This window comes from Macaca nemestrina, chromosome 3, assembly GCF_043159975.1.
Source record: "Macaca nemestrina isolate mMacNem1 chromosome 3, mMacNem.hap1, whole genome shotgun sequence".
In the NCBI taxonomy this organism is placed as follows: Eukaryota; Metazoa; Chordata; class Mammalia; order Primates; family Cercopithecidae; genus Macaca; species Macaca nemestrina.
The window spans coordinates 63774284-63788505 of NC_092127.1; the positions used below are offsets into that span (position 1 = coordinate 63774284).

The 14222-nt window shown below is 35.8% G+C and overlaps 1 long non-coding RNA gene across 1 annotated transcript; it reads right to left on the minus strand.

The window, feature by feature from the left end:
* Window positions 1–1543: 1543 nt before the first annotated feature.
* Window positions 1544–12833, minus strand: LOC139362171 (uncharacterized). The gene is made up of 3 exons (XR_011620531.1): window positions 12637–12833; window positions 3014–3092; window positions 1544–1632 (listed from the first exon to the last, which is right to left on the minus strand). It is a non-coding gene; the product is annotated as an uncharacterized lncRNA (long non-coding RNA).
* Between the last annotated feature and the right edge of the window lie 1389 nt (window positions 12834–14222).

Genomic DNA, 14222 nt, shown 5'->3' on the forward strand with positions numbered 1-14222 from the left:
TTTTCCTTCATTTCAATTTTGGTGAATATGACAATGATGTGTCTTGGAGTTGCTCTTCTCAAGGAGTATCTCTATGGTGTTCTCTGTATTTCCTGAATTTGAATGTTGGCCTGCCTTGCTAGGTTGGGGAAGTTCTCATGGATAATATCCTGCAGAGTGTTTTCCAACTTGGTTCCATTCTCCCCATCACTTTCAGGCCCACCTATCAGACGTAGATTTGGTCTTTTCACATAATCCCAAATTTCTCAGAGGCTTTGTTCATTTCTTTTTGCTCTTTTTTCTCTAATCTTCTCTTCTCACTTTATTTCATTCATTTGATCTTCAGTCACTGATACTCTTTCTTCCAGTTGATCAAGTCGGTTACTGAAGCTTGTGCATTTGTCACATAGTTCTCATGTCATGGTTTTCATCTCTAGCAGTTCACTTATGGACTTCTCTGCATTGGTTATTCCAGTTATCCATTCTTCCATTCTTTTTTCAAGGTTTTTAGTTTCTTTGCGCTGGGTATGTAATTCCTCCTTGAGCTCTGAGAAGTTTGATTGACTGAAGACTTCTTATCTTGTCAAAGTCATTCTCCATCCCACTTTGTTCCATTGCTGGTGATGAGCTGTGTTCCTTTGGAGGGGGAGAGGTGCTCTGATTTTTTGAATTTCCAGCTTTTCTGCACTGCTTTTTCCCCATCTTTCTGGTTTTATCTGCCTTTGGTCTTTGACGATGGTGACGTACTGACGGAATTTTGGTGTGGGTGTCCTTTCTGTTTGTTAGTTTTCCTTCTAACAGGACCCTCAGCTGCAGGTCTGTTGGAGTTTGCTTGAGGTCCTCTCCAGACCCTGTTTACCTGGATATCAGCAGCAGAGGCTGCAGAAGAGAGAATATTGCTGAACAGCAAACGTTGTTGTCTGATTCTTGCTCTGGAAGCTTCGTCTCAGAGGTGTACTCAGCCATGTGATGTGTGAGGTGTCAGTCTGCACCTAGTGGGGGCGTGCTGGGAGAACCACTGCTCTCTTCAAAGCTGTCAGACAGGGACATTTACATCTGCAGAGGTTTCTACTGCTCTTTGTTTAGCTATGCCATGTCCCCAGAGGTGGAGTCTACAGAGGCAGGCAGGCCTCCTTGAGCTGCGGTGGGTTCCACACAGTTTGAGCTTCCAGGTGGCTTTGTTAACCTACTTAAGCCTCAGCAATGGCAGGCACCCCTCCCCCAGCCTCGCTGCTGCCTTGCAGTTAGATCTCAGACTGCTCTGCTAGCAATGAAGGAGGCTCCGTGGGTGTGGGACCCTTGGGGCCAGGCGTGGGATATAATCTCCTGGTGTGTTGTTTGCTAAGACCCTTGGTAAAGTGTAGTATTAGGGTGGGAGTTACCCTATTTTCCAGGTGTTGTGTGTCTCAGTTTCCCTTGGCTAGGAAAAGGAATTCCCTTTCCCCTTGCACTTCCCAGGTGAGGCAATGCCTCACCGTGCTTGAGCTCTCGCTGATTGAGCTGCACCCACTGACCAGCACCGACGGTCCGACACGCCCCAGTGAGATGAACCTAGTACCTCAGTTGAAAATGCAGAAATCACCTGTCTTCTGTGTTGCTCACACTGGGAGCTGGAGGCTGGAGCTGTTCGTATTCGGCCATCTTGGATGCCCCCTAGAAAAGAATTTAAATGTTAAATTCATTTTGGGCATTAATCTTGGATAATTTCTCTTAATTACATTTAATAAATTATTTCAAATCTTTAATTATATTTTAATAATCAAATGTAACCTTTTCCTGTCTTATTCATTGAACATAGTAAGGTTAACTGAGGGTTGTTATTATGGTGTGGGCTCATTTAAATTATTTAAGAGATTTCAACATTTTTCACTGAAATCCTTACTTGCAGTTACAAAAATTGACTATAGACTAAGACATTGTAAATGTTTTATATAAGTTAGATATTTCAGTAATTTTTAACATAACAGTATAAAAATCTACATCATATCTCATTTTTATGATGCTGAAAATATACTCAGCTATGATTGAATTTATTGTTAAATATACATAAGACTTTAACTTTTGAAATTTTGTAGATCATCATGAAAGTCTTTACTTCCAAATCAGAAAGATGTTTCATTTGATAGCAATACATATACTAAAAATACCAAGAAAATCCTGTTTGGGATTGAGGCCCCCTGTATAAATGAATATTCAGGAAAAATTAAGTGTTTTTATTTTATCTCTTTATTCATAATTAGTTTCTCTGTTGTGCAGGTCTCAATGATCAATTTATTTTGTCAATTTATTTGCTTCCAAAAGTCATATTAATTTTATCTGTAGAAAATGTGGTTCTGTTCTGTATGTTTGTGCTTGTTCATGTGTATATATTTAAGAGGGTATATGCTTAACTGTGTTCGGGATGGGGTAAGGACTCAAAGTATTTACTATCTTAAACTAACTTCTATTCAGTGCTGAGGTTTAAAAATAAAGGGAAACTGGGCATTTATTAGGCAAACAAGACAATACAACACGGTTTTTCAACTTTAGCATTATTGACATCGTGGGGTGGATAATTCTTTAGTGTTGGGGCTTCCCTTTGCATTATTAGAGTTCAGCAACACCTCAGAACTTTACCACTAGAAAGTAGTTGTACCCTTTTCCCAGCTATGACAGCCAATGTTTCAGACATTGCCAAAAGTCTGGTTAACAAAATCACAAATTTAATTTTCAAAGAAGGAATAGTACTTGTCCAGTATGTTGTTTGCACTCAATTTATCCATGGGTTCAGCCTCCTTTAGACTTTTCTGATAATACAAGCTGAAAAAATTACTAGCAAAAAATATTTTGTAGGATGCCTAAGCACAAGAAACACCGCTGTGTTACCCAGGTGCAAGTATGGAAATTTTGTAGCATTGCAGAGAGCACAGTGAAGCTTCACAACTCAAAGAATTTGGAAATCAATACATTTTGCCATCAGTGGCCCCAGTGAGAAAAAGTGAAATGCAGAAGAAACATTTAGTGTACCCTGAAGACATGTAGAGATGCTACATACCTCAACGGAGGTGGCAGCCCAGGAGATATCATTAGAAGACATGCACTGGGGCATTTTCACCCATATCTCCTTAGAAAATCTGTAGGAGTGATGAGAAGAGGAGAAAAACAATATGTAGTTTTATAGTTAAATAATCAGAACTCCAAAGCCTATGCTATTAACCACCACCCTAAATAGCTTTTATTATCAAATGAGTCTTGGGAGACTGAACACAAGGGAAAATCGAAGCTAAAGAGCTTCTCAGTTTTTCTCGGTTTGTTTCCACACAAATTCTTGTCTTGGTTCTGAAATAAACTCTTCCTTATTTCACCACCCCATCCTTTGTCTACCTCCCTTTTTCTTTCACTAGTCAGCTATTTCTCAGGCACAGACACACTGCAGGCAGTGCAGAATAACATGTCTTCAAATAAATGGGCATTTCATTGTTATATACCCAGTCATTGATTTAATAGATCATATTCATAATGAAAATGTTTTATCAAAAGTTCATAGTAAACATCAGAAAATCTTTAGGGAAGTAACATGAAAAAAGAGTTAAAACTAATAGGCCGGGTGCGGTGGCTCAAGCCTGTAATCTCAGCACTTTGGGAGGCCGAGACGGGCGGATCACGAAGTCAGGAGATCGAGACCATCCTGGCTAACACGGTGAAACCCCGTCTCTACTAAAAAATACAAAAAACTAGCCGGGCGAGGTGGCGGGCGCCTGTAGTCCCAGCTACTCGGGAGGCTGAGGCAGGAGAATGGCGTGAATCCGGGAGGCGGAGCTTGCAGTGAGCTGAGATCCGGCCACTGCACTCCAGCCTGGGGGACAGAGCGAGACTCCGTCTCAAAAAAACCCCCAAAAAACTAATAATCCATAATTGATTTATTTGCTGAGAGATCTTAGATATATCATACTTCTTGTTATTCTGTACCTGAACAAAATAGATGGGAAAGCTGACTTTTTCTACATTCTGATTGGTGATTATCAGAATTTTTAACAAAAAACAAATCTCAAAAGAAATATGATACTGTATTAAAACATTCTATAGTAAAAGGAACATTCCAAACGGCCCTTCTAAAAGTTTCAGTTTTCTGTATTACCTCAGACTTTAAAACAGCCTAGTGAAACTTAAGAAACTGTTAAGCAACAGCTTGAAAATTCACAGGAGAAAAATAATATTAAAAGATGAAAATACATTTAAATTGATCTCAGATTCTGGATTGAATTGGCACTAACACTACCAGTAAAGTAGTTTCAGCTAATCTCTGAGTGTGCCAGTGGCTTCTCTTGAGATACAGTTGAAGTAAGTGGAAGAAAAATAACAACAAAAACAACAAGGCAAAAGATTTTTTAATAAGTTTCATTTCTAACCTTTATTATTCACAACCCAAACTATTATTCATTCCAATTTTATTAACTGTACATATTAGCTATTCTTTATTATAGCCAGATAAAGGAATAATTGCATCATAGATTTTTTCCCCAACGAAAAATAATCTTAAATTTATCCTTATATGAAACACTTGACATTTAGTTTTAGTTCTGCTAGGGAATAAAGTTTTTAATCCCATTTCTCAGCCAATGCAGGAATCCTTTCTATTATGTATTGATCCAAAAAAATCATTGAATCTGAGACTGAAAAAAAAAATCTAGACACAAATATTTCCCATGTACTTTTAAAAAATTTATAGTTCTCCAATGTTTTGATATACATAGTGAAATTACTATAGTAAACAAAGAGACATATCCTTCATTTCACATAGTTACCTTTTTAAACTCTTGGTGAAAATACCTAAATTCTAGTCATTTAGCAAACATCCAGTACACAATACAATATTATTAGCTATAGTCCCCATGTTGTACATGAGGAGGTTAAGGTACTATGATCAGTCCAACCTGGTTCAGAAGCTCAACTCCCAGTGAATCTCTGCAACATGTGAAGTTGGTGTTACTTAAAATAGATTTCAATTTTCATCCCAATGCAAATGGGATGTTTCATCCCAATGAAAATGTATGAAAAGGGGTATTATAGTTCTCCAAATAAACCAAGAACATTATTTGCCCAAGGAGGTGCAGTGAGCTGAATAGCCAAAGAGTTAATGTTCATGGCAGAAGCAAAACCAAAATGGACATGTGAACAGTAGTAATGAAGCTTATCCTGAGGGGAACAAATGACCAAGCTTAGTTCTAATGGTCAAGTCCAAGTTAACCAGGCAATGCATTGTTAGAGATCAATGAGCTTGATTGGACTTACAACGAAAGACATAATGTGATGTGTGTAATATGTCCTGAGAAGTTTAAGTTAGAAATGATAGATTTAAAGGGCTCATAATACAAAATGTAGCTGAATTTGAAAGTGGGCCATCTTAGGAGGGACCTTGTACCCTTTATTAAAGGTACTTGTAGTATATTATAAGTAATTATAGTAAGTATAATTGTATTATACTATAAGTAATTGGCCTCAAAATGTTTTGCTCATTCACCTTTATATGTAAATATTTTCATGCAAAAATCATTAATATAAACATATTATTGCAAAGGAAATATGTCTTTACTTTTGCAGTATAATTATAAAAATGCATAATAGAAAATATAATGAGATAAAGATAAATAATATTTTAAATGACTATTTTACTTCATAAATATTTTTGTTAATAATTTTTTGAAAGTCTTGCGACTTTTGATGGCTTTGTGTTATTAGCTTCTATTTCAAGGCACAATATGTACTTAGGTAAAGCCCGTTATTCACAACAAAGGATATAAATACATATTTCATGTATCCTTCTTAAGATTTTCCAGTTTTTCTGACCAAAATATTGCTGATTATATTAGACTGTTATTGTTTTTACCTATTTTTTGGCTTAAGAAAAGATGAAGTATACAAATAGAAATATGATTGTGAAATTTTCTTACTGGTTTGTGGTTCTTGCTTTGTATTATCTTCCCAATTGTGGTTTCTTTGCGGAAAATCGAATCAATCTCTTGTCTATTTACTGATGGTTATTTTAGTCAAAACTAAATAACATAAATACATCTACCTAATTTATGTTATCTATAGCACGTTGTAATGAACTGAAAGTACCATAAATTTGCTGTGGTTCTAATCTTCAAGATTGTCTGGTTTTCTGTTGTGATGCACAATAACATGGGTGGAGGTCCATTGGTAATTAAATAATTGGTTACTGACAACACAATTTCTTTTTTACTGGAGCTTTTTTTTTTTTGCCTTAGTCTATCTTATCCAATAAATGTGACACTTGATTGTCAGATACATGGACAAAGAATGCTGCTGTCAATCTAGATACTGAGTATTGTTAATGATCAATCTTATTATTTATATAAATAGGATTACAACATTTTTTCACAATCTAATAAGTCTTGTTGGGTTCGTATCTAAATATTAGATACAGGAAAGGCATAATTAAACTTTTGTCTCAGAAAGATATCTCTGATAACAATATGGAGAATTTTGAGACTAGAGGAATATACTATTCATATGGAAAACAGTGAGGACTTGGGCTCAATCAATGACTGAAAGGACTGAGAAGTAGCATGGAATCCTGGAGATATTAAAGTGATGGTCCAAATGGATTTGACGATTTATAAAATGTCTAGATTACAAAAAGAGAAATGTCTAGGATGACTTCTAGTTGTATCACTTGGACAAACGCAGGGTGATCATGGCAGTCACTGAGATATAAAAATAGAAAAAGGAGATAAAATCTTAACAAAGTTAGTGAATGTAGTTGGGTTTGTTCAATTTAAGTTGTCTGTGAGATGTAAAGGTGAAGATGCATACTTGTCTCTTGGGCACACAGACATAGCTCAAAACAGAAGTTCAAGTTCACAAAACAAATGTAGAAGTAATCTACATATGGGAAGGTGCAGTGGTTTACCCACTTGTAATCCCAGCACTTTAGGAGACCAAGGTGGACGGATCACTTGAGGGCAGGAGTTTGAGACTAGCCTGGCCAACATGGTGAAATCCCATCTCTACTGAAAATACAAAAAAATAAAAATAAAAATAGCTTGGCATGGTGGTGTCAACCTGTAGTCCCAGCTACTTCAGAGGCTGAGGCAGGAGAATCACTTGAACCCAGGAGGCAGAGGTTGCAGTGAGCTGAGATCGCACCACTACACGCTAGCCTGGGCAACAGAGTGAGACTCCGTCTCAAAAAAAAAAAAAAGTTATCTATATACAGGTATACAGGTAGTGATTAGAACTATAGATCAAGATTTAAATGCACAAGTGTTTTAGAACAATGGTTCTTCATTTTCAGTATGTCACATTATAATTTGAAAACTCCAGATCTCATTCTTAGAAATAGGTGTATATATATCGTCAAGAAAATTGTTTGTAATTATATATATATTTAAATATAATACATAGTCTCTGTACTGTGTCCTTAAAGCCCACTTCAGGACCATAGTTTCAGCCTTTTTGATATTGAATAAAAAGAGTTAAAGGTTTAATACAGATTCCTAAGGAAGATACAGAATTTAAATAACAGTCCTAATGACCATCATATTTTAAGGAATGGACTTCAAAAAAAAAAACAAACAACAACAACAACAACAAAAAAAACTAAGAAGTGACTGAAAAAGAAAGAATTATAGAGGCCGGGCATGGTGGCTCATGCCTGTATGCCTGTAATCCCAACACTTTGGGAGGCCGAGTAGGGTGGATCACCTGAGGTCAGGAGGGCGAGACCAGCCTGATCAACATGGTGAAACCCTGTCTCTATTTTAAAAAATACAAAAATTAGCTGGACGTGGTTGTGGGCACCTGCAATCCCAGCTAATCGGGAGGCTGAGGCTGGGGAATCGCTTGAACCCAGGAGGCGGAGGTTGCAGTAAGCCAATGTCATGCCATTACACTCCAGCCTCGGCAACAAGAGCAAAACCTCCGTCAAAAAAAAAAAAAGAGAGAGAGAGAGAGAAAGAGAATATAAAGATGGTGATTTGGAAATAAAAGGAAAAGTGAGTTTTAACAAGGTAACTGAAATCAATTGTGTCAAAAATTGAATGCACACACATATTAATACACACATACACTTTTGTTCTTGTGTATTTATGCATGTATGCATGTTTGTTTGTATGTATGGGTATTCAACTTTTGACATGAATATTTGTATAAATGTGGTGTAGGTGTGTGGTATATGTGTGCTTAGAGAAGCCTAAAGATACAGCCTAGGGAGGGGATAATTGATGGGGTAAGATAGACTCTACTGGGGTTGGGGATTTAAAGAAAATGAAGAAGGGCTGGAGTAATTGCTGAAGGGAATGGGAAATAGGCCATATAAGAAAAATGTAATAGAATTGCCAAGTCGTTGTGGTTACCTCTGAGTTTGAATACTATAAATTTGCTGTGGTACTAATCTTTAAGATCATCTGGTTTTCTCTTGTGGTGCACAATAATATGGGTGCAGATCTGAAGCAGAGGAGGTAGATTTTTGAATTAATTTGGTGCTTCTCAAAAGGTAAAGAGGAGGAGAATATCAGAATCAGCTGGGAATATTTTTTAACTACTCATGTCTGTAACTCTAGGACTAGGAAAATATTTTTTGCAATAATGCACCAGTTAGTGTTGACTGAATAAAGAAGGCAGGAAAGCTAGAAATAGGCCTATAATAATGACCACATTCCACAAAGTTGGTAAAATAGAAATAAAATGAGTGGAATTAGAGAACAATTTATTACTGATATTGTAGCAATAAAATTATTAAAATAGATTCAAATGTATCTTTAATATTACAAGTTACAATGGAAAACCAGATATTTTCAGAGATAAAACTGGCCAAAGAAATAGATGTGTTATCTTGAACAATCAGATTGATCAAATAGTTAATTCATAGGCAACATACAATGTTGAAACATTCTAGCTGTTTAATTCTCAACACCAGGTCTGTCTGTCTGACTTGGGCCAGTTACTTTGCCTTGCTCTTACCCCCTGGTTTCCTTGTTTTAAAAAATATGTATGGGGTGAGAACAGAGTGAATGAATATATGCTAAAAACTTATAATCATGCCTTGTACATAGTAACAATTTTCTAGAAATCATTATTGTTGCTAAATCTCAATTTTACTTTATATTAATGTTACTTCAATTAACAATGAATTCGTACTGAATGGAAAATGTATTTTAAAATAGCTAAAATCTATTTAAACATTTTTTAAAATAGATAAAATCTAATTATCTGTAGAGGTCAGAATTTTCTAAAATTATAAAGTTGTAATTAGCATGTAAAATCAATTATTGATAGATTTATCTCTTAGCCCCTACTTCCCCCAGAAGCTGCTAACTGTACTTATCATTTAGTATTAAACAAGTCAGATCCTTCCAACTTCATTCTGCATAGCATTCCTTTCTCTATTGTGACAATATATAAGCAGTGGTTCTCCTTAACTGCTTCATGTCAACCTTAGCATAAATCCCAAGTAGGCTATATAAATTTTCCGAGTATAATGGGTTTTCTATTTGGAGAACATGAGTAAGCAAAGACACCATCATTAAAACTTGTCACAATGAGATGCATGTGGCATGAGTTTTCCCACTGTATTTGGGTCTGCTCTTTTCCCTTCACCCCAACTTTTTTTTTTTTTTTTTTTTTTTTTTTTTTTGAGATGGAGTCTTGCTCTGTTGCCCAGGCTGGCGTGCAGTGACACAATCTGGGCTCACTGCAAGTTCTGCCCCCCGGGTCACGCCATTCTCCTGTCTCAGCTTCCCGAGTAGCCGGGACTACAGGTGCCTGCCACCACGCCCGCCTAATTTTTTGTATTTTTAGTGGAGATGGGGTTTCACCACATTAGCCAGGATGGTCTCGATCTCTTGACCTCTTGATCTGCCCGCCTCTGCCTCCCAAAGTGCTGGGATTGCAGGCGTGAGCCACTGCACCTGGCCTACCCCTACTTTTAAAAAAACATAGTCTCATTGTCTTAGTCTCCATATACATTCATTTTTGAAATTCAAATGTATCAGCCTAAATAATCATTATCCCCTGTACTTATTCTCCAATATGATATGCTTCTGACTGTATTGACCCTTGGGAAAGGTCAATAACACCAAAGTGGTACAGCTATATTAAATCACAAACTCAACTTTTTTGGTCATTTTTATTTTCCTTCTATTTTCTCTGTTTTTAACCTTGTGCTATGTGTTAAATACATTCCTAATGAGATGCCTGTGCAACTACTTCGATAAACACATGTAAGGCTACATCCCCTTATTTTCAGCTTATGGGAAATAGTATAGCAAAGAGACCCAACAGTATGTGAGGATTCCACAAGGCCCACGGCATAAAAAGCCAGAGCCAGACAAGAAGCAGACAAGAAGCAAACCTAAGAATGATTAGCTAAATTCATACAACATTATTTCCCCTCCCTAATCTGCTTATTCTCAACTCTACATTGGTTTTTCTTCTGCTGCTCCAGAAAACTGTAGCCCTGTGACACTTTTAAAGATAATTTTTATGCTTCAATTGGCTAGCAAAAACTTGATTCTATTATTGTTTCAAAAAAACCTTTAAAATAATTTTTCTTTTTTGTATACAAGTTACTCTTTTGTTTGATTATTTTTTATTACATTTTAAATTTTGATGATTTACTATGACTGCTTCACAAAATGAGCCTATAGATGTTCTGGCGTCCAGAATTTTAAATGTAGATGTCATTAGTGCACCAGATCATTTGATCATTTGCCTGAGTGATTTATCCATAGGACACACACATATACACATAGAGATAAACACTGTGAGTTTTCAATAGAACTCCAGAATCTGACCTGAGGTCACACTGCAATTAGAGAACATCTTGATTTTAATTAAATAATAACACCTGACTCATAAAAATAACAGATCAAGCAATTTGAGATAACTTTGGAGAAATAATTTTGCTAGATTCTTTTATGATCTCTGGTGCACATTTTTAAATTGCGTATTGTTTTATAGTAAACAAAAAACGAGAACTATACAAAGGTTAAAGCAATAGACATTCTTTTTCCTGGACAATATGCCTCTTAGGCATATAGCACTAGTAATTCACCCATAAGGAATTTGAATGCCAACAGAGAAGCTCTTGGTGCTTTCCATGGGACACAAAGTAAAATGCCTTTATGAACCAAGAAACAAATATCTATCTAAACAAAGTCAGCAATGCTTAAGATAATCAAGTTGACTAACATATATCGTTATTTACATATATGTTAATGTAATTATCACTAAAACCATTTAAGACTGATTATTCTTATTTTACAGATTAGAAAACTGACACATTCATATTTAAGAGATTTGCTATGGTCAGGACACAAATAGAACTTAATATCATTTTGTTTTTCCTTTGTTGTTACCTAAATCACAAAATAGCTAGTGATTAAAATATTGAAACAAGAAAATATATATAAAATATATAACAAATTCAATTGCAATCACTTGCATTTCACATATATGCATACATACATATACATGTGTACATATAAACATAGGTGTAAATTTATATATACAAATATGCATACATATAATTGTATTTAAATTGATTAATCCCATGCATACTATTGTGAAATTTTAATATTCTATTATTGTAGTGACATATCATTTCTCAGGATATAGCATACATTATTTAACCATTTCTACATAATTTTCACCAAAATATCACTATCACAAATTGTACATGTATATGTGCTCAGGAATATTTTAAAGAACAGCTATCAAGAAGTGGACATTCCTGATCAACGTTATTTTATTACTAGTATTATTTTTGATAAGTATTATTAAATTAGTCTAAAAAACTTTCTATCAGCTTACAGTGACAACAATGCACAACAATTCTATTTTCTACACGTTATATTTTTAAAAAGAGTATTCTTACCATTTAAAATTTTTTTTGTTCAATAGAAATACAAATACTATAGTATCAATTATAATATCTTTTTTTGTTAATAATTCAATAACCTCATCACTAGTGTGATTGTGGACTGTTTTTAAGTGCACTAGTTCATAGCTTTCCTCATGCCCCTCCTTCTGATTTCTAACGGCTTGTATGCTATGTTCATACTGATTCATAGGGTCATTCTCTTTAGTTTTCATTAAATATTTTAGTCCCATTCTGTTATATGTTTCACAAAAATATCATCCTAACCTGTCATTTTTAAAAATACATTGTTCATTTGCAAATCAGAGTTTTATATTTTTCTTGAGATAGGGTCTCACTGTGTTGCCCAGTCTGGAATCAAATTCCTAGAAAAAAAATTATCCACCTGCCTCAGCCTCTGGAATAGCTGGAACTACAGGCTCAAGGCACCATGCACAGCTTGTTTTATACGTGTTTAAAGAGCTATATTATTTATGATTTTTTCTCTATATATTGTTTTTGTATTTTGCATCTTGCTTAAGATGCAAAGTACAAAATTCTGTTAGAAGACGATAATGGAACAAAACTTTCTTAAATTATACTCTCATTAGTTTAAAATTGCTTGAAAGTAATCATTAATTTATAAGAAACATTTTTGTAATGTGAGACAGAGCTCTAAATTTATTTTCAGACACGCAGTCAGTTATCTCAGCATTAACTTGTCCCTTCTTTAACAAAAAAATGTAAAAGTAATCCTCACATATATTCAAGTGATACAGGATTTAAGAAGAAATTACTTAGGCAGATGTTGAGGGTTTGGAAGTCCTCGCTAAGGTTTTCCTTTTAATGAAAAGTAGCCTCCAGATCATTTTCTTTTCTAACAAAGAGTAACCTGTAAAAGCAAACTGCTCACATAAACAAGCAAGCGGAAATCTTGCACCGTTGAAGGGCGGCAGTTGCGCCCATAGGAATATACTAGGTGGGACTAGGCATGTTCAAAATGGCGGCTCCATCTTCTTTTTTTGCCAACCACGTGTACAGTAAGGAGCAAGACAAGATGGCACTAGCCAAGTGGAAATCTATTTGCATGATAAGATTAGGGTAGAGGGACTAGCCTTCCCTGGGTGCTATGTAAACGTCACACCTGGTCAAACCAATCTGTAAGCCCTATATAAATCAGACACCACCTCCTCAAGCCTGCCTATAAAATCTGCTGATGTCCACCATCTTGCCCCTTTTATTGGGAAGCTTCTCTGGCAAGGAGCTGCTCTCCTCTCTCCTTTCTTCTGCCAATTAAACTTTCCCCTCCTTAACCCACCCACATGTGTCTGTTTCCTTAATTTTTTTGGTGCTAGACGACAAACCCAAGGTATTTACCCCAGACAACGATGCTATCTCACAAGTATGTTTCTGAATATTCTTGGATCCACTGATCAGTTTATGTAATTTTATGCCTGAACTTAATGCTTTTGTTACTGCAAATGTATGAGGTTTGATTGTTTTTCTTACTAACATTTAGTACGATAGTACCATGTGTGGTAGTACCATGTGTTTGTTAAAATGGTTATTTCTGCAGCCATATGCTTCTCCTTCCACTAACAGTGAAGTCTATTTTCTTTTCCATTTATCTTCTCAGGACATGTGACTTTTCTGAACAATACAATGAAATAAAAGTAATTATCAGGGACTTCTGAACCCATGCCTTAAAAGATTTTGTATTTTTCAATGTTATTATGGAAAATATTAGCCAGGTAAAGAACTCCAATTACTTTGTGGTAGAGAATGGTTATGTAGAGAGAGAAAAATTCTAAAGGTTGAGAACTTAGAGAGAAAGAGACCCAGGACCCAGTATTATTACAAACACCCAAGGTAATATATCAGATATATGAATAAAGCTATCTCTCTCTCTCTCTTTTTTTTTTTTTTTTTTTTTTTTTTTTGAGATGGAGTCTCACTCTGTCGCCCAGGCTGGAGTGCAGTGGCGAGATCTGGGCTCACTGCAAGCTCCGCCTCCCAGGTTCACGCCGTTCTCCTGCCTCAGCCTCCAGAGTAGCTGGAACTACAGGCACCCGCCACCACGCCCGACTAATTTTTTTTGTATTTTTAACAGAGATGGGGTTTCACCGTGTTTGCCAGGATGATCTGGATCTCCTGACCTCCTGATCCGCCTACCTTGGCCTCCCAAAGTGCTGGGATTACAGGCATGAGCCATCGCCCAACATAAAGCTATCTCTTATCTTCCAGCCCTTCCATTTAATCTGAAGAATCTGTAGATTAAACTTAAATTTGTAATTTTAATTTACAAATTTCAATTTAAACCTATAAATACTTGGCTTTACTTATAATTTGTACTTTTTATCTTGCTTAAGAAGTATTCCCTGTT